Below are 21,840 nucleotides of genomic sequence, written 5' to 3'. Positions count from 1 at the left end.
GTGGTAGTTCACGGAGTGAGGTGTGATGGGGACTTGTTTTGTTTTGTGTGGTGTTCGATCACAGAGTGAGGTGTGATCGGGACTTGTTTTGTTTTGTGTGGTGTTAGTTCCTGGAGTGAGGTGTGATGGGGACTTGCTTTGTGTGGTGCTGGTTCACGGAGTGAGATGTGATGGGGACTTGTTTTGTGTGGTGTTAGTTCACGGAGTGAGGTGTGATGGGGACTTGTTTTATTTAGTGTGGTTTTGGTTCACGGAGTGAGGTGTGATGGAGACTTTTTTTGTTTAGTGTGGTGTTAGTTCATGGAGTGAGGTGTGATGGGGATTTGTTTTGTTTTGTGTGGTGTTAGTTCACGGAGTGAGGTGTGCTGGGGACTTGTATTGTTTTGTGTGGTGTTAGTTCATGGAGTGAGGTGTGAAGGGCACTTGTTTTGAGTTGTGTTAGTTCATGGAGTGAGGTGTGATGGGGATTTGTTTTGTTTTGTGTGGTGTTAGCTCTCGGAGTGAGGTGTGCTGGGGACTTGTTTTGTTTTGTGTGGTGCTAGTTCATGGAGTGAGGTGTGATGGGGACTTGTTTTGTTTTGTGTGGTGTTAATTCACGGAGTGAAGTGTGATGGGGACTTGTTTTGTTTTGTGTGGTGTTAGTTCACGGAGTGAGGTGTGAAGATGCCTGTTTTCTTTTGTGTGGTGTTAGTTCACGGAGTGAGGTGTGATGGGGACTTGTTTTTTGTGGTGTTAGTTCACGGAGTGAGGTGTGATGGGGATTTGTTTTGTGTGGTGTTAGTTCATGGAGTGAGGTGTGACGGGGCTTGTTTTGTGTGGTGTTAGTTCACGGAGTGAAGTGTGAGGTGGGACTTGTTTTCTTTTGAGTGGTGTTAGTTCATGGAGTGAGCTGTGATGGGGACTTGTTTTGTTTTGTGTCGTGTTAGTTCACGGAGTGAGGTGTGATGGAGACTTGTTTTGTTTTGTGTGGTGTTAGTTCACGGAGTGAGCTGTGATGGGGACTTGTTTTGTGTGGTGTTAGTTCACGGAGTGAGATGTGATAGGGACTTGTTTTGTTTTGTGTGGTGGTCGTTCACGGAGTGAGGTGTGATGGGGACTTGTTTTGTGTGGTGTTAGTTCACGGAGTGAGGTGTGATGGGGACTTGTTTTGTGTGGTGTTAGTTCATGGAGTGAGGTGTGATGGGGACTTGTTTTGTTTTGTGTGGTGTTATTTCACGTAGTGAGGTGTGATGGTGACTTGTTATGATTCGTGTGGTGTTAGTTCACGGAGTGAGGTGTGATGGGGAATTGTTTTAGAGTCATAGAGTCATAGAGTTTTACAGCACAGAAAGAGGCCCTTCGGCCCATCGTGTCTGCGCCGCCCATCCATCCCTGTCCAGTCCAATCCCATTTTCCAGCATTTGGTCCATAGCCTTGTATGCAATGGCATTTCAAGTGCTCATCCAAATGCTTCTTGAATGTTGTGAGGGTTCCTGCCTCCACCACCCTTTCAGGCATTGAGTTCCACATTCCAACCACCCTCTGGGTGAAAATGTTCCTCCTCAAATCCCCTCTAAATCTCCTGCCCCTTACCCTGAATCTATGCCCCCTTGTTATTGACCCCCCCACTAAGGGGAAAAGTTCCTCTTTACCCTATCTATGCCCCTCATTATTTTGTACACCTCAATCAGGTCCCCCCTCAGCCTTCTCTGCTCCAAGGAAAACAACTCCAGCCTGTCCAGCCTCTCTTCATAGCTGAGGCGCTCCATCCCAGGTAACATCCTGGTGAATCTTCTTTGCACCCTCTCCAAAGCAATCACATCCTTCCTATAGTGAGGCGACCAGAACTGCACACAGTACTCCAGCTGTGGCCTCACCAGCGTTTTGTACAGCTCCATCATAACCTCCCTGCTCTTATATTCTATGCCTCGGCTAATGAAGGCAAGTATCCCACATGCCTTTTTAACCACCTTATCTACCTGCTCCGCTGCCTTCAGGGATCTATGTACATGTACACCAAGGTCCCTCTGACCCTCTGTACTTCCTAGGGTCCTACCACTCATTGTGTATTCCCTTGCCTTATTTGTCCGTCCAAAATGCATCACCTCGTACTTTTCAGGGTTAAATTCCATTTGCCACTTTTCCGCCCATCTGACCAACCCGTTTATATCGTCCTGTAGCCGGAGGCTTTCCTCCTCGCAATTTACCACCCCACCAATTTTCGTGTCATCTGCGAACTTACTGATCATACCTTTTACATTCTCATCCAAATCATTTATGTAGATCACAAACAATAAGGGACCCAGCACCGATCCCTGAGGTACCCCACTGGACACAGGCTTCCAGTCACAAAAGCAACCTTCGACCATCACCCTCTGCCTCCTGCCACTCAGCCAGTTTAGGATCCAACGCGCCAAGGCACCCTGGATCCCATGGGCTCTTACCTTCTTGACCAGTCTCCTATGCGGGACTTTGTCAAAAGCTTTACTGAAGTCAATGTAAACCACATCCACAGCATTTCCCTCATCCACCCCACTAGTCACCCCCTCGAAAAATTCGATCAGATTTGTTAGACATGATTTACCCTTGACAAAGCCATGCTGACTATCCCCGATTAATCCTTGCCTCTCCAAGTGGAGACTAATTTTGTCCCTCAGAATTTTTTCCAATAATTTCCCTACCACAGATGTTAGGCTCACTGGCCTGTAATTCCCTGGTTTATCCCTGCTACCCTTCTTGAATAATGGTACTACGTTAGCTGTTCTCCAGTCCTCTGGTACATCCCCTGTGGCCAGAGAGGTTCTGAAAATTAGTGTCAGAGCCCCTGCAATCTCCTCCCTTGCCTCCCACAGCAGCCTGGGATACATCTCGTCCGGGCCTGGGGATTTATCCACTTTTTGGCCTGCTAAAACCGCTAGCACCTCCTCCCTCTCGATGCTAATATGTTCAAGTATGTCACAGTCCCTTTGCCCGATTTCTATGTCTGCATCGTCTTTCTCCATAGTGAACACAGATGCAAAAAATTCATTTAAAACCCCACCTACATTCTCTGGCTCTACACACAGATTGCCACTTTGGTCCCTAATGGGCCCTACCCTTTCCCTGGTTATCCTCTTGCCCTTAATATACTTATAAAACATCTTAGGATTTTCCTTTATTTTGCTCGCCAGTGTTATTTCATGGCCCCTCCTCGCCCTCCTAATTTCTTTTTTAAGTATGCCCCTGCACTTTTTATACTCCTCTAGGGCTTCTTCTGTCTTTAGTCTTTTGTAACTGCCAAAAGCCCCCCTTTTATTTCTAATGCATTTTTGTATATCCCTTGTCATCCAAGGTTCCCTTTGCTTGTTGGTCCCACCCTTGACCTTTACAGGAACATGTTGGCGTTGTACTCTCTCTATTTCCCTTCTGAAAGTCTCCCACTGTTTTGATGTGGATTTTCCTATAAGCAGCTGCTCCCAGTCCACTTTGGCCAGATCCTGCCTTATCATATTAAAATCGGCCTTCCCCCAATTTAGAACCCTTATTTCCGGGCCGTCTTTGTCTTTTTCCATGACCACCTTAAATCTCACCGAATTATGGTCACTGTCGCCAAAATGCTCTCCTACTGACACTTCCACCACTTGCCCGGCTACATTCCCCAGAATTAGGTCCAGTACCGCCCCCTCTCTTGTAGGACTTTCTACATGTTGGCTCAAAAAGCTCTCCTGGATGCACTTTAAGAATTCTGCACCCTCTAAGCCTTTCACACTCTGACTGTCCCAATTTATATTGGGGAAGTTGAAATCCCCCACTATTATTACCCTATTATTTTCGCACTTCTCTGAGATTTGCCTACATATCTGTTCCTCTATCTCCCCCTGACTGTTTGGGGGCCTATAGTACACTCCCAGCAAAGTGCTTGCCCCCTTTTTGTTTTTAAGTTCTACCCATATGGCCTCATTAGAGGAACCCGCTAATATATCATCCCTCCTTACAGCAGTAATTGACTCCTTAATTAATATTGCAACACCCCCTCCCCTTTTACACCCCCCTCTGTCTCGCCTGAAGATTCTATACCCCGGAATATTGAGCTGCCAGTCCTGACCCTCCCTCAACCATGTCTCCGTGATAGCAACAATATCGTACTCCCATGTGTTCAACAACAACTTCAGTTCATCCACCTTATTTGCAAGACTCCTTGCATTAAAATAAATGCCTTCCAGCCCTGCCATATTCTCTTTTGCCTTCACATATTTGCTCTGCCTTCCCAGCTGACTTGTTTTTCCCTCTGTATTTGGCCGTAAATCACCCCCTACTATAGCTCCACTCTGTACCCCAACCCCCTGCCAAGTTAGTTTAAACCCTCCCCAGCAGTGCTAGCAAACCTCCCCGCAAGGATATTGGTTCCCCCCTGGTTCAGGTGTAAACCGTCCGACTTGTACAAGTCCCACCTTTCCCAGAAGCAGACCCAGTGATCCAGGAAACTAAAGCCCTCCCCCCTGCACCATCCCTTTAGCCACGCATTCATCTGTTCTATCTTCCTATTCCTATACTTACTAGCACGTGGCACCGGGAGTAATCCAGAGATTACAACCTTTGAGGTCCTGCTCCTTAATCCTTCACCTAGCTCCCTAAATTCTTGCTGCAGGACCTCATCCCTCTTTTTACCTATGTCGTTGGTACCAATGTGGACCACGACCACTGGCTGTTCTCCCTCCCCCTCCAGAATGCCCTGCAGCCGCTCAGTGACATCCTTGACCCTGGCACCAGGGAGGCAACAAACCATCCTGGATTCACGTCTACGGCCACAGAAATGCCTATCTGTTCCCCTTACTATAGAATCCCCTACCACTATTGCTCTCCCACTCTTTTTCCCCCCTTCCTGGGCAGCAGGAGCACCCCCAGTGCCAGGAAGTTGGCCGCTGCTGCCTTCCCCTGGTGAGTCATCCCCCTCAACAGTATCCAAAGCGGTATACTTGTTTGAAAGGGGGATGTCCGCAGGGGTTCCCTGCACTACCTGCCTGCCTTTGTTGCTCCGCCTGATGGTCACCCCCTGTGCTGCCCTACCCTGAGGCGTGCACAACTCGCTAAACGTGTTATTCACGAGCCTTTCAGCATCGCGCACGCTCCAAAATTCATCCACCCGCAGCTCGAGCGCCGCAATGCAGTCTACAAGTAGCTGCAGCTGGATGCATTTCCCGCACACATGGTCGTCAGGGACACTGGCAGCATCCCTGACTTCCCACATAGAGCAGGAGGAGCAGAGCACGGGTCTGAACTCTCCTGCCATGACTTACCCCTTCAATTACTTTAAAAAATTTATTCAATACCCCAGTTACAGGTATGCTCTAGGGCGCTTTATTTACCAACTATCCCCACTACACCACAGAAATTTAACACCACATAATTCAAGCTTGTATTGAAAAAAGAGAAATACTCACCAACCAATCACCTACCTGCTCCCTGGTGACGTCACACACTGATTACTTTTTACCTCTCTCCCCGCTGCTGAGTTGGTATGCCTCGCCTCTCTCCGGTTTTTATACCGGTCTCACCACGCTGCTCCCGACTGGTCTCGGGCCTCGCTGGTCGCCGGGTTTTCTCCCGAGCTCCTCCTCGCTGCTCCCGCTGGTCTCGGGCCTCGCCTCTCTCCGGTTTTTATACCGGTCTCACCACGCTGCTCCCGACTGGTCTTGGGCCTCGCTGGTCGCCGGGTTTTCTCCCGAGCTCCTCCTCGCTGCTCCCGCTGGTCCCGACTGGTCTCGGGCCTCGCCTCTCTCCGGTTTTTATACCGGTCTCACCACGCTGCTCCCGACTGGTCTCGGGCCTCGCTGGTCGCCGGGTTTTCTCCCGAGCTCCTCCTCGCTGCTCCCGCTGGTCCCGACTGGTCTCGGGCCTCGCCTCTCTCCGGTTTTTATACCAGTCTCACCACGCTGCTCCCGACTGGTCTCGGGCCTCGCTGGTCGCCGGGTTTTCTCCCGAGCTCCTCCTCGCTGGTCCCGACTGGTTTTGTGTGGTGTTAGTTCACGGAGTGAGGTGTGATGGGGTCTTGTTTTGTTTTGTGTGGTATTAGTTCACGGAGTGAGGTGTGATGGAGACTTGTTTTGTTTTGTGTGGTGTTAGTTCATGGAATGAGGTGTGATGCAGACTTGTTCTGTTTTGTGTGGTGTTATTTCACGGAGTGAGGTGTGAAGGAGACCTGTTTTCTTTTGTGTGGTGTTAGTTCACGGAGTGAGGTGTGATTGGGACTTGTTTTGTGTGGTGTTAGTTCATGGAGTGAGGTGTGATGGGGATTTGTTTTGTTTTGTGTGGTGTTAGTTCACGGAGTGAAGTGTGATGTGGGACTTGTTTTCTTTTGAGTGGTGTTAGTTCATGGAGTGAGCTGTGATGGGGACTTGTTTTGTTTTGTGTGGTGTTAGTTCATGGATTGAGATGTGATGGAGCTTTGTTTTGTTTGGTGTGGTGTTAGTTCACGGAGTGAGGTGTGATGGGGACTTGTTTTGTGTGGTGTTAGTTCATGGAGTGAGGTGTGATGGGGACTTGTTTTGTTTTGTGTGGTGTTAGTTCACGGAGTGAGGTGTGATGGGGACTTGTTTTGTGTGGTGTTAGTTCACGGAGTGAGGTGTGATGGGGTCTTGTTTTGTTTGGTGTGGTGTTAGTTCACGGAGTGAGGTGTGATGGGGACTTGTTTTGTGTGGTGTTAGTTCATGGAGTGAGGTGTGATGGGGACTTGTTTTGTGTGGTGTTAGTTCATGGAGTGAGGTGTGATGGGGACTTGTTTTGTTTTGTGTGGTGTTAGTTCACGGAGTGAGGTGTGATGGGGACTTGTTTTGTGTGGTGTTAGTTCACGGAGTGAGGTGTGATGGGGTCTTGTTTTGTTTTGTGTGGTATTAGTTCACGGAGTGAGGTGTGATAGAGACTTGTTTTGTTTTGTGTGGCGTTAGTTCATGGAATGAGGTGTGATGCAGACTTGTTCTGTTTTGTGTGGTGTTATTTCACGGAGTGAGGTGTGATGGGGACTTGTTTTGTTTTGTGTGGTGTTAGTTCACGGAGTGAGGTGTGATTGGGACTTGTTTTGTTTTGTGTGGTGTTAGTTCACGGAGTGAAGTTTGATGTGGGACTTGTTTTCTTTTGTGTGGTGTTAGTTCATGGATTGAGATGTGATGGAGCTTTGTTTTGTTTGGTGCGGTGTTAGTTCACGGAGTGAGGTGTGATCGGGATTTGTTTTGTTTTGTGTGGTGTTAGTTCACGGAGTGAGGTGTGATGGGGACTTGTTTTGTTTTGTGCGGTGTTAGTTCACGGAGTGAGGTGTGATCGGGACTTGTTTTGTTTTGTGTGGTGTTCGATCACAGAGTGAGGTGTGATCGGGACTTGTTTTGTTTTGTGTGGTGGTCGTTCACGGAGCGAGGTGTGATGGAGACTTGTTTTGTGTGGTGTTAGTTCATGGAGTGAGGTGTGATGGGGACTTGTTTTGTGTGGTGTTAGTTCATGGAGTGAGATGTGATGGGGACTTGTTTTGTGTGGTGTTCGTTCACGGAATGAAGTGTGATGGAGACTTGTTTTGTTTTGTGTGGTGTTAGTTCACGGAGTGAGGTGTGATGGAGACTTGATTTTTTTTGTGTGGTGTTAGTTCACAGAGTGAGCTATGATGGGGACTTGTTTTGTGTGATGTTAGTTCATGGAGTGAGGTGTGATGGGGACTTGTTTTGTTTTGTGTGGTGTTAGTTCACGGAGTCAGGTGTGATGGGGACTTGTTTTGTTTTGTGTGGTGTTAGTTCATGGAGTGAGGTGCGATGGGGACTTGTTTTGTTTTGTGTGGTGTTAGTTGACTGAGTGAGGTGTGATGGGGAATTGTTTTGTTTTGTGTGGTGTTAGTTCACGAAGTGAGGTGTGTTGGAGACTTGTATTGTTTTGTGTGGTGTTAGTTCACGGAGTGAGGTGTGATGGGGACTTGTATTGTTCTGTGTGATGTTAGTTCATGGAGTGAGGTGTTATGGGGACTTGTTTTGCTTTGTATGGTGTTAGTTCACGGAGTGAAGTTTGATGTGGGACTTGTTTTCTTTTGTGTGGTGTTAGTTCATGGAGTGAGCTGTGATGGGGACTTGTTTTGTTTTGTGTGGAGTAAAGTCACGGAGTGAGTTGTGACTGGGAATTGTTTTGTTTTTTGTGGTGTTAGTTCATGGAGTGAGACGTGATGGAGACTTGTTTTGTTTTGTGTGGTGTTAATTCATGGAGTGAGATGTGATGGAGCCTTTTTTTGTTTGGTGTGGTGTTAGTTCATGGAGTGAGGTGTGATGGGGACTTGTCTTGTTTTGTGTGGTGTTAGTTCACGGAGTGAGGTGTGATGGGGACTTGTTTTGTTTTGTGTGGTGTTAGTTCACGGAATAAAGTCTGATGGGGACTTGTTTTGTTTTGTGTGGTGTTCGATCACAGAGTGAGGTGTGATCGGGACTTGTTTTGTTTTGTGTGATGTTAGTTCACGGAGTGAGATGTGATGGGGACTTGTTTTGTGTGGTGCTGGTTCACGGAGTGAGATGTGATGGGGACTTGTTTTGTGTGGTGTTAGTTCACAGAGTGAGGTGTGATGGGGTCTTGTTTTGTTTTGTGTGGTATTAGTTCACGGAGTGAGGTGTGATGTAGACTTGTTTTGTTTAGTGTGGTGTTAGTTCACGGAGTGAGGTGTGATCGAGAATTATTTTGTTTCGTGTGGTGTTAGTTCACGGAGTGAGGTGTCATGGGGACTTGGTTTGTTTTGTGTGGTGTTAGTTCACGGAGTGAGGTGTGATGGGGTCTTGCTTTGTTTAGTGTGGTTTTGGTTCACGGAGTGAGGTGTGATGGAGACTTTTTTTGTTTAGTGTGGTGTTAGTTCACGGGGTGAGGTGTGAAGGGCACTTGTTTTGTTTTGTGTGGTGTTAGTTCATGGAGTGAGCTGTGATGGGGACTTGTTTTGTGTGGTGTTAGTTCACGGAGTGAGATGTGATAGGGACTTGTTTTGTTTTGTGTGGTGGTCGTTCACGGAGTGAGGTGTGATGGGGACTTGTTTTGTTTTGTGTGGTGTTATTTGACGGATTGAGGTGTGATGGGGTCTTGTTTTGTGTGGTGTTAGTGCACAGAGTGAGGTGGGATGGTGACTTGTTTTGTTTTGTGTGGTGTTAGTTCACGGAGTGAGGTGTGCTGGGGACTTGTATTGTTTTGTGTGGTGTTAGTTCATGGAATGAGGTGTGATGGGGACTTGTTTTGTTTTGTGTGGTGCTAGTTCATGGAGTGAGGTGTGATGGGGACTGGTTTTGTTTTGTGTGGTGTTATTTCACGGAGTGAGGTGTGATGGGGACTTGTTTTGTTTTGTGTGGTGTAAGTTCACGGGCTGAGTTTTGATGGGGACTTGTTTTGTTTTGTGTGGTGTTAGTTCACGGAGTGAGGTGTGAAGATGCCTGTTTTCTTTTGTGTGGTGTTAGTTCACGGAGTGAGGTGTGATGGGGACTTGTTTTGTGTGGTGTTAGTTCACGGAGTGAGGTGTGATGGGGATTTGTTTTGTGTGGTGTTAGTTCATGGAGTGAGGTGTGACGGGACTTGTTTTGTTTTGTGTGGTGTTAGTTCACGGAGTGAGGTGTGATGGGGACTTGTTTTGTTTTGTGTGGTGTTCGATCACAGAGTGAGGTGTGATCGGGACTTGTTTTGTTATGTGTGCTGTTAGTTCACGGAGTGAGATGTGATGGGGACTTGTTTTGTGTGGTGCTGGTTCACGGAGAGGGATGTGATGGGGACTTGTTTTGTGGTGTTAGTTCACAGAGTGAGGTGTGATGGGGAATTGTTTTGTTTTGTGTGGTGTTAGTTCATGGAGTGAGCTATGATGGGGACTTGTTTTGTGTGGTGTTAGTTCGCGGAGTGAGATGTGATAGGGACTTGTTTTGTTTTGTGTGGTGGTCGTTCACGGAGTGAGGTGTGATGGGGACTTGTTTTGTTTTGTGTGGTGTTATTTGACGGATTGAGGTGTGATGGGGTCTTGTTTTGTGTGGTGTTAGCTCACGGAGTGAGGTGTGATGGGGACTTGTTTTGTGTGGTGTTAGTTCACGGAGTGAGGTGTGATGGGGACTTGTTTTGTGTGGTGTTAGTTCATGGAGTGAGGTGTGATGGGGACTTGTTTTGTTTTGTGTGGTGTTATTTCACGGAGTGAGGTGTGATGGTGACTTGTTTTGATTCGTGTGGTGTTAGTTCACGGAGTGAGGTGTGATGGGGAATTGTTTTGTGTGGTGTTAGTTCACGGAGTGAGGTGTGATGGGGTCTTGTTTTGTTTTGTGTGGTATTAGTTCACGGAGTGAGGTGTGATGGAGACTTGTTTTGTTTTGTGTGGTGTTAGTTCATGGAATGAGGTGTGATGCAGACTTGTTCTGTTTTGTGTGGTGTTCGTTCACGGAGTGAGGTGTGATGGGGACTTGTTTTGTTTTGTGTGGTGTTAGTTCACGGAGTGAAGTGTGATGTGGGACTTGTTTTCTTTTGAGTGGTGTTAGTTCATGGAGTGAGCTGTGATGGGGACTTGTTTTGTCTTGTGTGGTGTTAGTTCATGGATTGAGATGTGATGGAGCTTTGTTTTGTTTGGTGTGGTGTTAGTTCACGGAGTGGGGTGTGATGGGGACTTGTTTTGTTTTGTGTGGTGTTAGTTCACGGAGTGAGGTGTGATGGGGACTTGTTTTGTTTTGTGTGGTGTTAGTTCACGGAGTGAGATGTTATGGGGATTTGTTTTGTTTTGTGTGGTGTTAGTTCACGGAGTGAGGTGTGATGGGGACTTATTTGTTTTGTCTGGTGTTAGTTCACGGATTGAGGTGTGATGGGGACTTGTTTTGTTTTGTGTGGTGCTAGTTCACAGAGTGAGGTGTGATGGAGACTTGTTTTGTTTTGTGTGGTGTTAGTTCACGGAGTGAGGTGTGCTGGGGACTTGTATTGTTTTGTGTGGTGTTAGTTCATGGAATGAGGTGTGATGGGGACTTGTTTTGTTTTGTGTGGTGCTAGTTCATGGAGTGAGGTGTGATAGGGACTGTTTTTGTTTTGTGTGGTGTTATTTCACGGAAGGAGGTGTGAAGATGCCTGTTTTCTTTTGTGTGGTGTTAGTTCACGGAGTGAGGTGTGATGGGGACTTGTTTTGTGTGGTGTTAGTTCACGGAGTGAGGTGTGATGGGGATTTGTTTTGTGTGGTGTTAGTTCATGGAGTGAGGTGTGATGGGGCTTGTTTTGTGTGGTGTTAGTTCACGGAGTGAAGTGTGAGGTGGGACTTGTTTTCTTTTGAGTGGTGTTAGTTCATGGAGTGAGCTGTGATGGGGACTTGTTTTGTTTTGTGTGGTGTTAGTTCATGGAGTGAGATGTGATGGAGCTTTGTTTTGTTTGGTGTGGTGTTCGTTCATGGAGTGAGGTGTGATGGGGACTTGTTTTGTTTTGTGTGGTGTTACTTCACGGAGTGAGGTGTGATGGGGACTTGTTTTGTTTCGTGTGGTGTTAGTTTACGGAGTGAGGAGTGATGGAGACTTGTTTTGTTTTGTGTGGTGTTAGTACATGGAGTGAGTTGTGATGGGGACTTGTTTTGTTTTGTGTGGTGTTAGTTCATGCAGTGAGGTGTGATGGGGACTTGTTTTGTGTGGTGTTAGTTCACGGAATAAAGTCTGATGGAGACTTGTTTTGTTTTGTGTGGTGTTAGTTCACGGAGTCAGGTGTGATGGGGACTTGTATTGTTCTGCGTGATAGTTCATGGAGTGAGGTGTGATGGAGACTTGTTCTGTTTTGTGTGGTGTTAGTTCACGGAGTGAGGTGTGATAGGGACTTGGTAGTGTGGTGTTAGTTCACGGAGTGAGGTGTGATTGGGACTTGTATTGTTTTGTGTGGTGTTAGTTCACGGAGTGAGGTGTGATGGGGACTTGTTTTGTTTTGTGTGGTGTTAGTTCACGGAGTGAGATGTGATGGGGACTTGTTTTGTGTGGTGTTAGTTCACGGAGTGAGGTGTGATAGGGACTTGTTTTGTTTTGTGTGGTGTTCGTTCATGCAATGAGGTGTGATGGAGACTTGTTCTGTTTTGTGTGGTGTTAGTTCACGGAGTGAGGTGTGATGGGGACTTGGTAGTGTGGTGTTAGTTCACGGAGTGAGGTGTGATGGAGACTTGTATTGTTTTGTGTGGTGTTAGTTCACGGAGTGAGGTGTGATGGGGACTTGTATTGTTTTGTGTGCTGTTAGTTCATGGAGTGAGGTGTGATGGGGACTTGGTAGTGTGGTGTTAGTTCACGGAGTGAGGTGTGATGGAGACTTGTATTGTTTTGTGTGGTGTTAGTTCACGGAGTGAGGTGTGATGGGGACTTGTATTGTTTTGTGTGCTGTTAGTTCATGGAGTGAGGTGTGATGGGGATTTGTTTTGTTTTGTGTGGTGTTAGTTCACGGAGTGAGGTGTGATGGGGACTTGTTTTGTTTTGTGTGGTGTTAGTTCACGGAGTGAGGTGTGCTGGGGATTTGTTTTGTTTTGTGTGGTGTTTGTTCACGGAGTGAGGTGTGATGCGGACTTGTTTTGTTTTGTGTGGTGTTAGTTCTCGGAGTGAGGTGTGATGGGTGTTAGATCCGTGATTCTGAGGGTATGCTGTTATTCAATAACCACACGGATGCTGTAACTTAACAATAAACAGGTCTTTCCTGGAGGAGGGGAGTCTCAAGACTGGGGGTACAGAGGCATGCGCAAAGCTTATATACAGGTGTGGTCACTGCCGGTACTACAGTATACAGGAGCTGTAAAAGTAGTTCTCTCTTAAAGGGACATACACTACAATTCCTCCCCTTTTAGATTAGTAGTACCCCTAATATTCAAATGACAATTAACACTTTAACATGTACATTAAACAACAATAGTCCATTTATAGATTCAGTCTTGGGGCGGCTTCCTGACCCTTTCGGGATAGTGCCTTTCCTGAGGTTCTTGTTCTTGGTGCAGAGGCGATTCTGACCCCTTTTCATCGGGCATTTCATCGGGTTCCACTGCTACTGGTTCTGAGGTAGATGCTACCGGTATGTCTGGGCCATCCCCAGGTACTCGAGACATGGGGTTGACGTGTTCCTGTGACGCTAAGATCTGAGCGACGTGGCGTCTCACAATGTTCTCCCCGACATCCACTGTGTACATTAATGGCCCCTGCCTTGTGCATATCGTTCCGGCTTGCCATTTCTCTGTTCGATAGTCACGGGCTAAGACTGGTTGCCCTACATTGAAGCTCCTTGTCGGCTTCTCATTGATGTGCTGGGATTGTTTGTCCTCAACATTTCTTCGCACATTTGGTCTGAGCAAGTCCAGACGAGATCTCAACCTTCGGTTAAAGAACATCATGGCCGGGGTCTGGTTGGTAACTGCATGTGTCGCGTTTCGGTAGGCTAATAAGAAATTGTCCATCTTATGCTGTAGTGGAATTTCATCGTCGCACATGGCCTTTATCGCCTTCTTAAAGGTTTGTACGAACCTCTCAGCCAATCCATTTGTGGCTGGATGATACGGGGCAGATGTGTAATGCCTTACCCCATTCCTTCTCATAAATTTTTGAAACTCTTCGGACGCAAACTGTGGTCCATTATCAGAGCAAATCTGCTCTGGCAAACCGTTTCTGGCAAATATGGTCCATAGGACTGCAATCGTTTTCTCTGTAGTGGTTGAAGACATTTTTATCACCTCAGGCCACTTTCAATGAGCATCCACTGCTATTAAGAACATTGAGTCCATGAATGGACCAGCAAAATCAATATGCACCCGTTGCCATGGAGAGGAGGGCCACTCCCATGGGTGTAGAGGGGCATGTGGTGGTGCATTTTGGACCTTCTGGCATCCTAAGCAGCTCTTAGTTAGGTCTTCGATTTGTTGATCGATTCTCGGCCACCACACATAAGCCCTAGCAAGGCTTTTCATTTTCACTCCCCCCAGATGACCTTCATGTAGCTCATTTAGCACTCTCTCTCTTAACTTGGGTGGAATCACCACTCTGGATCCACACATCACTGTCCCCTGGCATACTGACAGCTGTTCTCTTCTGGATGAGAATGCTGGCAACAGTGAGTCGCCATGTGTTGGCCATCCCCTCACCGCCAAACCATAGACCCGAGACAGCGTCGGATCATTGCGGGTCTCCTTCTCTATATCCGCGTTCGTTACTGGCAATCGTTCAATTATTGATGAATAAAGTATCTCGATAGGGTCCACTGCTAGTGCTCCCTCCACAGTAGGCAGTGGCAGGCGCGATAGCCCATCAGCGTTCCCATGCTGTTTCGTGCCTTTATATTCTATTTCATATTGATTCGCCCCTAGAAACAGGGACCATCTTTGTAACCGTTGTGCAGTCATCACTGGAACGCCCTTCTTAGGATTAAAGATGGAGACAAGTGGTTGGTGGTCAGTCAGCAAGGTGAACTTCTGCCCATGCAGATAGTGGTTGAATTTTTTTACTCCACATACTAGGCTGAGGGCCTCCCTGTCAATCTGGGCGTAGTTGCACTCGGCTGAGGTTAGTGACCGAGACGCAAAGGCTACTGGCCTCTCCAACCCGTCTGGGAATTTGTGCGACAGCACCGCTGCAATACCATAGGGTGATGCATCACATGCCAAACGAATTGGTAGTGCTGGGTTGAAATGGGCCAACACCTCTTTTGATGTGATCAATTCTTTACACTTCTGGAAAGCTCGTCTACATTCGTCATCCCACTTCCATGGTACCCCTGTTTGCAGTAGGGTGTTCAGTGGGTGTAATACTGTGGACAAATTTGGTAAGAACTTGTGGTAGTAGTTTACCAGCCCGAGGAACGACCTCAGTTGTGACACATTTTCCGGTGCTGGAGCCTAGACTACTGCCTCAATCTTTTCAGGGGACTTATGTAACCCCTCTTCATCGATGACGTGGCCACAATACGAGATCTGTTTCTGGAAGAACTCGCACTTGTGGCGATTAGCTCGTAGCCCATACTCCTTTAATCTGGTGAGCACCTTCTCCAAGTTGGCGAGGTGATCACTGTCATTTTCGCCCATGACCAAGATGTCGTCCAAATAACACTGGGTCCCTGGAATCCCTTGCAGGACATGATCCACCGCCCTTTGCCAGATAGCCGGAGCCGAGGCTACCCCGAACACCAGCCGGTTGTATTGATAGAGACCTTTATGAGTGTTAATCGTAAGGTATTGTTTCGAAGCTTCTTCTACCTCCATTTGCAAGTACGCCTGGGCTAGATTAATTTTGGTGAAGCGTTTACCTCCAGATAGCGAGGCGAAAATAAACTCAATTCGTGGAAGCGGATATTGTACCGTGTGAAGGACTGGGTTCACTGTCACCTTAAAATCCCCACAGATGCGGACCTTCTTTGGTTCCCCAGGCGTAATACCCAACGACCTCTTCATTACAGGAATGATGGGTGTAGCCCACTCGCTCCAGTCCACTTTGGGCAGTACTCCTGAACGTTCCAACCCTTCCAGCTCTGCTTCAACAGCTGGTCTGATCGCATAAGGCACTGGTCTGGCCTTAAGAAACTTTGGGCTTGCATTTTCCTCTATTTTAATCATTGCTGTTATTCCTTTTGTGTTCCTAGTCCCTCCTGGACCACTTCTTTTGTGTCAGTTAGCATTTTTGACAGTCGTCCAGGTGTGACGTCGTCCTCCTTTTTGGCCTCAACCTTCAGTGCCTGTATGGAATGCCAATCTAATTGTATCTTCCGGATCCATTCACGTCCTAGCAGTGGTGGTCCTCCACCTGGCAATACATATATATCCATTTTAGGTATTTCCTGGCCTTTATATATCACTTTCACCCTTATTTTTCCTTTGGGGTAGACTTTTTGCCCCGTATACGTCTTCAAGACAATCTCTGTAGCTTTCAAGGGTATATGTGAAAATAGCCGCTTGTAGTCCCTTTGGTTTATGACTGTTAGGGCTGATCCTGTGTCCAATTCCATTTTCACTTGGACTCCGTCTATCTTGAGTGTAACCCAGATAGTCTGGTGATCCTCCATTTCGGTTACCTTGTGTAGTTTCAGACAACCCAGCTCCTTGCTTCCGGAGTCTGTGTCACTTTTCTGTTCGTCTGAACCACTGTCCATCACCTGGTGTACCTTTTTGTACTTCTCCTGTGGCGATTTCTTTCTGTTGGTTTTCTTCCCAGACCTGCAGACTCTTGCTATGTGTCCTGCTTTCCCACACTGTCTGCACACTTGGTCCTTGAACGAACAATCCTTCTGGTCATGTGTTGTTCTGCCGCAGCGATAGCACTTCCCTGTTCCATAGGACATTTCATTGGTGCCATATTCTTGCGGTCTCCGTTGTATCTCTGCAGCGCCCCTTGCGGCTGCTTCGTGTGATACTGCCATACTGAAAGCCTTGTCCAGTGTAAGATCCTTTTCTGATAGAAGCCATTTCTGGGTTCCTTCACTTTGTAGCCCACACACAAACTTGTCCCTTAACCTATCTGCTAGTCCGCTCCAAACTGGCAGTGTTTCGATAGCTTGCGCAGTTCCGTTAGGTACTCAGCATTGCTTTCGTCTTTGTGTTGGTTCCTTTTATGGAACTTAAATTGTTCTGCAATCAGCAGCGGTGTGGGGTTTAAGTGGTCCTGTAGGATTTCTACTATGCTTTTGAAATTCTTGTTCACTGGCTTCTCTGGGGTTATTAGATTTCGCAGTAACCCATAAGTTTTTGCACCCATGGAATTTAACAAAACCAGTGCTTTATTAGCATCTGGCACTTCATTCGCCCTGCAGTACACCTCAATACGTTCCACATATGTCGCCCAATCTTCGACTTCATTGTCGAACGTAGAGATACTGCCACTCTTTGGCATCCCTGGGTGTGATTTAACTGTAAAAAATGGCGTCTCCCGCGCTTCCCCTTCTTCTCCGCTGGCAAAAAATGGCGTCTCCCGTGCTTTCCTTGCTTCCTGCGCTCGCCCTTCTTCTCCGCTGCGGCTTCTAAAAATGGCGTCTCCCACGCTCTTCCTTCTTCTCCGCGGCTCAATGGCATCTCCCGCTCTCTCCCTTCTTCTCCCCGCGGACCCTGTTCAGCCCGGCTGTGCTCTGCGCGGTCTTCTTTTAATTAATTTTTTTTTATTCGATGCCGCTCGGTCTTGAACCCGACTGTTTCTTTACCCTCTCTCTCTCCGGTTTGTTTTTTTTTTTTTTCCCGACGCCGCTCGGTGTTCAACCCCCGGCTGCGCCCTGTGCGCTTCACCCTCTGTTTTACCCCTTCGACGCTGCTCGGCTTTCTCTCCGCCGTCGGTCGGCTCCAGCCGCCACTGCCCGGGAAGGGTCTGCGCTGGACCTGTCCTCAGTCTCTTGCTGATCGTTGTGGCTGGGGAACCAAGCCCGGCTCTCCACAGCCTCCCCTGCGACGTTCTCTCTCTGCCTGACGACTGGGCGGTTGCTCGTGGTCGACGCCCGTGTTCCTGGCCTCGACTTTTTTTTTTTGTTACAGTTAGATTCGAATCGACACTCGTCGCCACTGTTAGATCCGTGATTCTGAGGGTATGCTGTTATTCAATAACCACACGGATGCTGTAACTTAACAATGAACAGGTCTTTACTGGAGGAGGGTAGTCGCAACACTGGGGGTACAGAGGCATGCGCAAAGCTTATATACAGGTGTGGTCACTGCCGGTACTACAGTATACAGGAGCTGTAAAAGTAGTTCTGTCTTAAAGGCACATACACTACAATGGGGACTTGTTTTGTTTTGTGTGGTGTTAGTTCACAGAGTGAGGTGTGATGGTGAATTGTTTTGTTTTGTGTGGTGTTAGTTCACAGAGTGAGGTGTGATCAGGACTTCTTTTGCGTTGTGTGGTGTTAGTTCACGGAGTGAGATGTGATGGGGACTTGTTTTGTGTGGTGTTAGTTCACGGAGTGAGATGTGATGGGGCCTTGTTTTGTGTGGTGTTAGTTCACAGAGTGAGGTGTGATGGGGACTTGTTTTGTTTAGTGTGGTGTTAGTTCACGGAGTGAGGTGTGATGGAGACTTGTTTTGTTTAGTGTGGTGTTAGTTCACGGAGTGAGGTGTGATGGGGACTTGTTTTGTTTAGTGTGGTGTTAGTTCACGGAGTGAGCTGTGATGGGGACTTGTTTTGTTTTGTGTGGTGTTAGTTCACGGAGTGAGGTGTGATGGGGTCTTGTTTTGCTTAGTGTGGTGTTAGTTCACGGACTGAGGTGTGATGGGGACTTGTTTTGTTTAGTGTGGTGTTGGTTCACGGAGTGAGGTGTGATGGAGACTTGTTTTGTTTAGTGTGGTGTTAGTTCACGGAGTGAGGTGTGAAGGGCACTTGTTTTGTGTTGTGTTAGCTCATGGAGTGAGGTGTGATAGGGACTTGTTTTGTGTGGTGTTAGTTCACGGAGTGAGGTGTGATGGGGACTTGTTTTGTTTTGTGTGGTGTTAGTTCACGGAGTGAGGTGTAATGGGGACTTGTTTTGTTTTGTGTGGTGTTAGTTCCTGGAGTGAGGTGTGATGGGGACTTTTTTTGTGTGGTGTTAGTTCACAGAGTGAGGTGTGACGGGGGCTTGTTTTGTTCTGTGTGGTGTTAATTCACGGAATGAGGTGTGATGGCGACTTGTTTTGTTTTGTGTGGTGTTAGTTCACGGAGTGAAGTGAGATGGGGACTTGTTTTGTTTGGTGTGGTGTTAGTTCCCGGAGTGAGGTGTGATGGGGACTTGTTTTGTTTTGTGTGGTGATAGTTCACGGAGTGAGGTGTGATGGGGACTTGTTTTGTTTTGTGTGGTGTTAGTTGATGCAGTGAGGTGTGATGGGTACTTGTTTTGTTTGTGTGGTGTTAGTTCACGGAGTGAGGTGCGATGCGGACTTGTTTTGTTTTGTGTGGTGTTAGTTCACGGAGTGAGATGTGATGGGGACTTGTTTTGTTTTGTGTGGTGTTAGTTCCCGGAGTGAGGTGTGATGGGGACTTGTTTTGTTTTGTGTGGTGTTCGTTCACGGAGTGAGGTGTGATGTGGACTTGTTTTGTTTTGTGTGGGGTTAGTTCCCGGAGTGAGGTGTGATGGGGACTTGTTTTGTTTTGTGTGGTGTTAGTTCACGGAGTGAGGTGTGATGGGGACTTGTTTTGTTTTGTGTGGTGTTAGTTCATGGAGTGAGGTGTGATGGGGACTTGTTTTGTGTGATGTTAGTTCACGGAGTGAGGTGTGATGGGGACTGGTTTTCTTTTGTGTGGTGCTAGTTCACAGAGTGAGGTGTGATGGGGACTTGATTTGTTTTGTGTGGTGTTATTTGATGGAGTGAGGTTTGATGGGGACTTGTTTTGTGTGGTGTTAGTTCATGGAGTGAGGCGTGATGGGGACTTCTTTTGTTTTGTGTGGTGTTAATTCACGGAGTGAGGTGTGATGGGGACTGGTTTTGTTTTGTGTGGTGTTAGTTCACGGAGTGAGGGGTGATGGGGACTTGATTTGTTTTGTGTGGTGTTATTTGACGGAGTGAGGTGTGATGGGGACTGGTTTTGTTTTGTATGGTGTTAGTTCACGGAGTGAGGTGTGATGGGGACTTGTTTTGAGTTGTGTTAGTTCACGGAGTGAAGTGTGATGGGGATTTGTTTTGTATGGTGTTCGTTCATGGAGTGAGGTGTGATGGAGACTTGTTCTGTTTTGTGTGGTGTTAGTTCACGGAGTGAAGTGTGATGGGGACTTGTTTTGTTTTGTGTGGTGTTAGTTCACGGCGTGAGGTGTGATGGGGACTTGTTTTGTTTTCAGTGGTGCTAGTTCACGGAGTGAGGTGTGATGGAGACTTGATTTGGGAGGGGGTGGGAGGGGGTGGATTCAGTTGTCGTGGTCCATGTTGGTACAAATGACGTAGATAGGACTAGGAAGCCGGTTCTGTTAAACGAGTATGAGCAGCTAGGGGTCAAATTAAAAAACAGAACCTCAAGGTTAATAATCTCTGGATTATTACCTGAGCCACGAGCGAATTTGGCTAGGACAAATAAAATTAGAGAGTTAAATGCGTGGCTCAAAGACTGGTGTGGGAGAAATGGGTTTTGCTTCCTGGGACACTGGCACCAGTACTGGGGCAGGAAGGAGCTGTTCCGTTGGGACAGGCTTCACTTGGCCAGTGCTGGGACTAGAGTCCTGGCGGATCATATAACTAGGGCTGTAGAGAGGGCTTTAAACTAACGAGTGGGGGGGACGTTCCTAGAGAGCAAATAATAAAAATGACAACAGAGAAGGTCATAGACTTAGGTAGCAGTGGGGAAATTAAAAACCAGAGCATGTCAGGAAGGGGCAGAAGGTATGGAGTAAAAGGTAAAGTAATAAAAAGGGCAAAAGCAGGAACTAAGTGTCACAAATCATATTTGAAAGTTCTCTATCTGAATGCACGTAGCATTCGTAACAAAATAGACAAGTTAATGGCACAAATAACTACATATGGGTATGATCTTGTGGCCATGACAGAAACATGGCTGCAGGGTGACAATGCCTGGGAATTAAACATACCAGGTTGTTTAACGATCAGGAAGGACAGGCAGGAAGGAATGGGAGGTGGGGTGGCTATGTTAATAAAGGAAGGAATCACTGTAATACAGAGAAATGATATTGGGTCAAAAGATCAGGATAATGAAACAGTTTGGGTGGAGGTAAGGAATAATAAGGGGAAAAAAACACTAGTGGGCGTAATCTATACCGTCCGAACAGTTGCAACTATGTTGGACGGAGTATCAATCTGGAAATAGTTGAGGCTTGTAATAAGGGAACATCTATAATTATGGGAGATTTTAACTATCATATTAATTGGACAAATCAAATTGGGCAGGGCTGCCTTGAGGATGAGTTCATTGAGTGTATTAGGGATGGGTTTCTTGAGCAGTATGTAACTGAACCGACCAGGGGGCAAGCAACCTTAGATCTGGTCCTGTGTAACGAGACAGGATTAATTAAAAATGCCCTAGTAAAGGATCCCCTTGGAATGAGTGACCATAACATGGTTGAATTCCATATTCAATTAGAGGGTGAGAAGGTTGGATCTCAAACAAGCGTGCTAAGCTTGAATAAAGGAGACTATGAAGGTATGAGAGCGGAATTGAGTAGAGTGGATTGGGAAAATAGATTAAAGGGTAAGACGATACATGATCAGTGGTGTACATTTAAGGAGTTATTTTACAACTTCCAAAAAATATATATTCCACTGAGAAGAAAAGGGTGTAAAAGAAAAGACAGCCATCCATGGCTAAGTAAAGAAATTAAGGATAGTATTCGACTAAAAACAAGGGCATATAAGGTAGCCAAATCTAGTGGGAGGATAGAGGATTGGGAAAACTTTAAAAGACAGCAAAAAATAACAAAAAGATTGATTAAGAAAGGGAAGATAGATTATGAAAGTAAATTAGCAAAAAATATAAAAACAGATAGTAAGAGTTTTTATCTATATATATATAAATCGGTACTTCTGTCATTCTGTCTATCTGTCTATCTGTCTGTCTGTCTATCTGTCTATCTGTCTGTCTGTCATCGCGTGTGCGTTGCGGGTATGCACTCGAAAGTTACAGGGCGTACCTACGCGCGCGTTACCTCCAAAGAAAGCTTACGCTTCCGAGACGGTTTTAAGCGTATTTACGTTTCGGCCGGGCTAAAATCCCGCCCGCGGTATCCCAAAAACCTTCAACGTTCCGCTCATTAGCATCTCATTATCCGCTCATTAGCGACAGAGTGACCTCGAGCTCGACCAATCGTAAGCCGGGTTGCTGGCGTGTGCCGCCGGGCCAATCGGTGCGCGTGTGGCCGGGCTTTATCGTTCTGAACCGAGGTGAGTCGCCGCCATCTTGATTCCAAACTTTTCCTTTCTTTTTCCCGCTTTCTGCGTTTTAAAAAAAAACGTTGCTTTTAAAACACATATTGTTTTTTAAAAAAATGATTTAG

The 21,840-nt window shown here is 46.8% G+C and overlaps 1 protein-coding gene across 1 annotated transcript in view; it reads left to right on the top strand.

Moving 5' to 3' along the window:
- LOC147113672 (transmembrane protein 26-like) overlaps window positions 1-21,840 on the top strand; it is a 204,184-nt gene that overhangs the window by 138,535 nt on the left and 43,809 nt on the right. The window lies entirely within an intron of this gene.

The sequence above is a fragment of the Somniosus microcephalus genome, chromosome 8 (genome assembly GCF_052327205.1).
Source record: "Somniosus microcephalus isolate GS21.2 chromosome 8, FLI_Smic_1.0, whole genome shotgun sequence".
Lineage (NCBI taxonomy): Eukaryota > Metazoa > Chordata > Chondrichthyes > Squaliformes > Somniosidae > Somniosus > Somniosus microcephalus.
The sequence above is the reverse complement of the archived record's forward strand: the minus strand, read 5'-3'. Positions and strand labels throughout refer to the sequence as shown.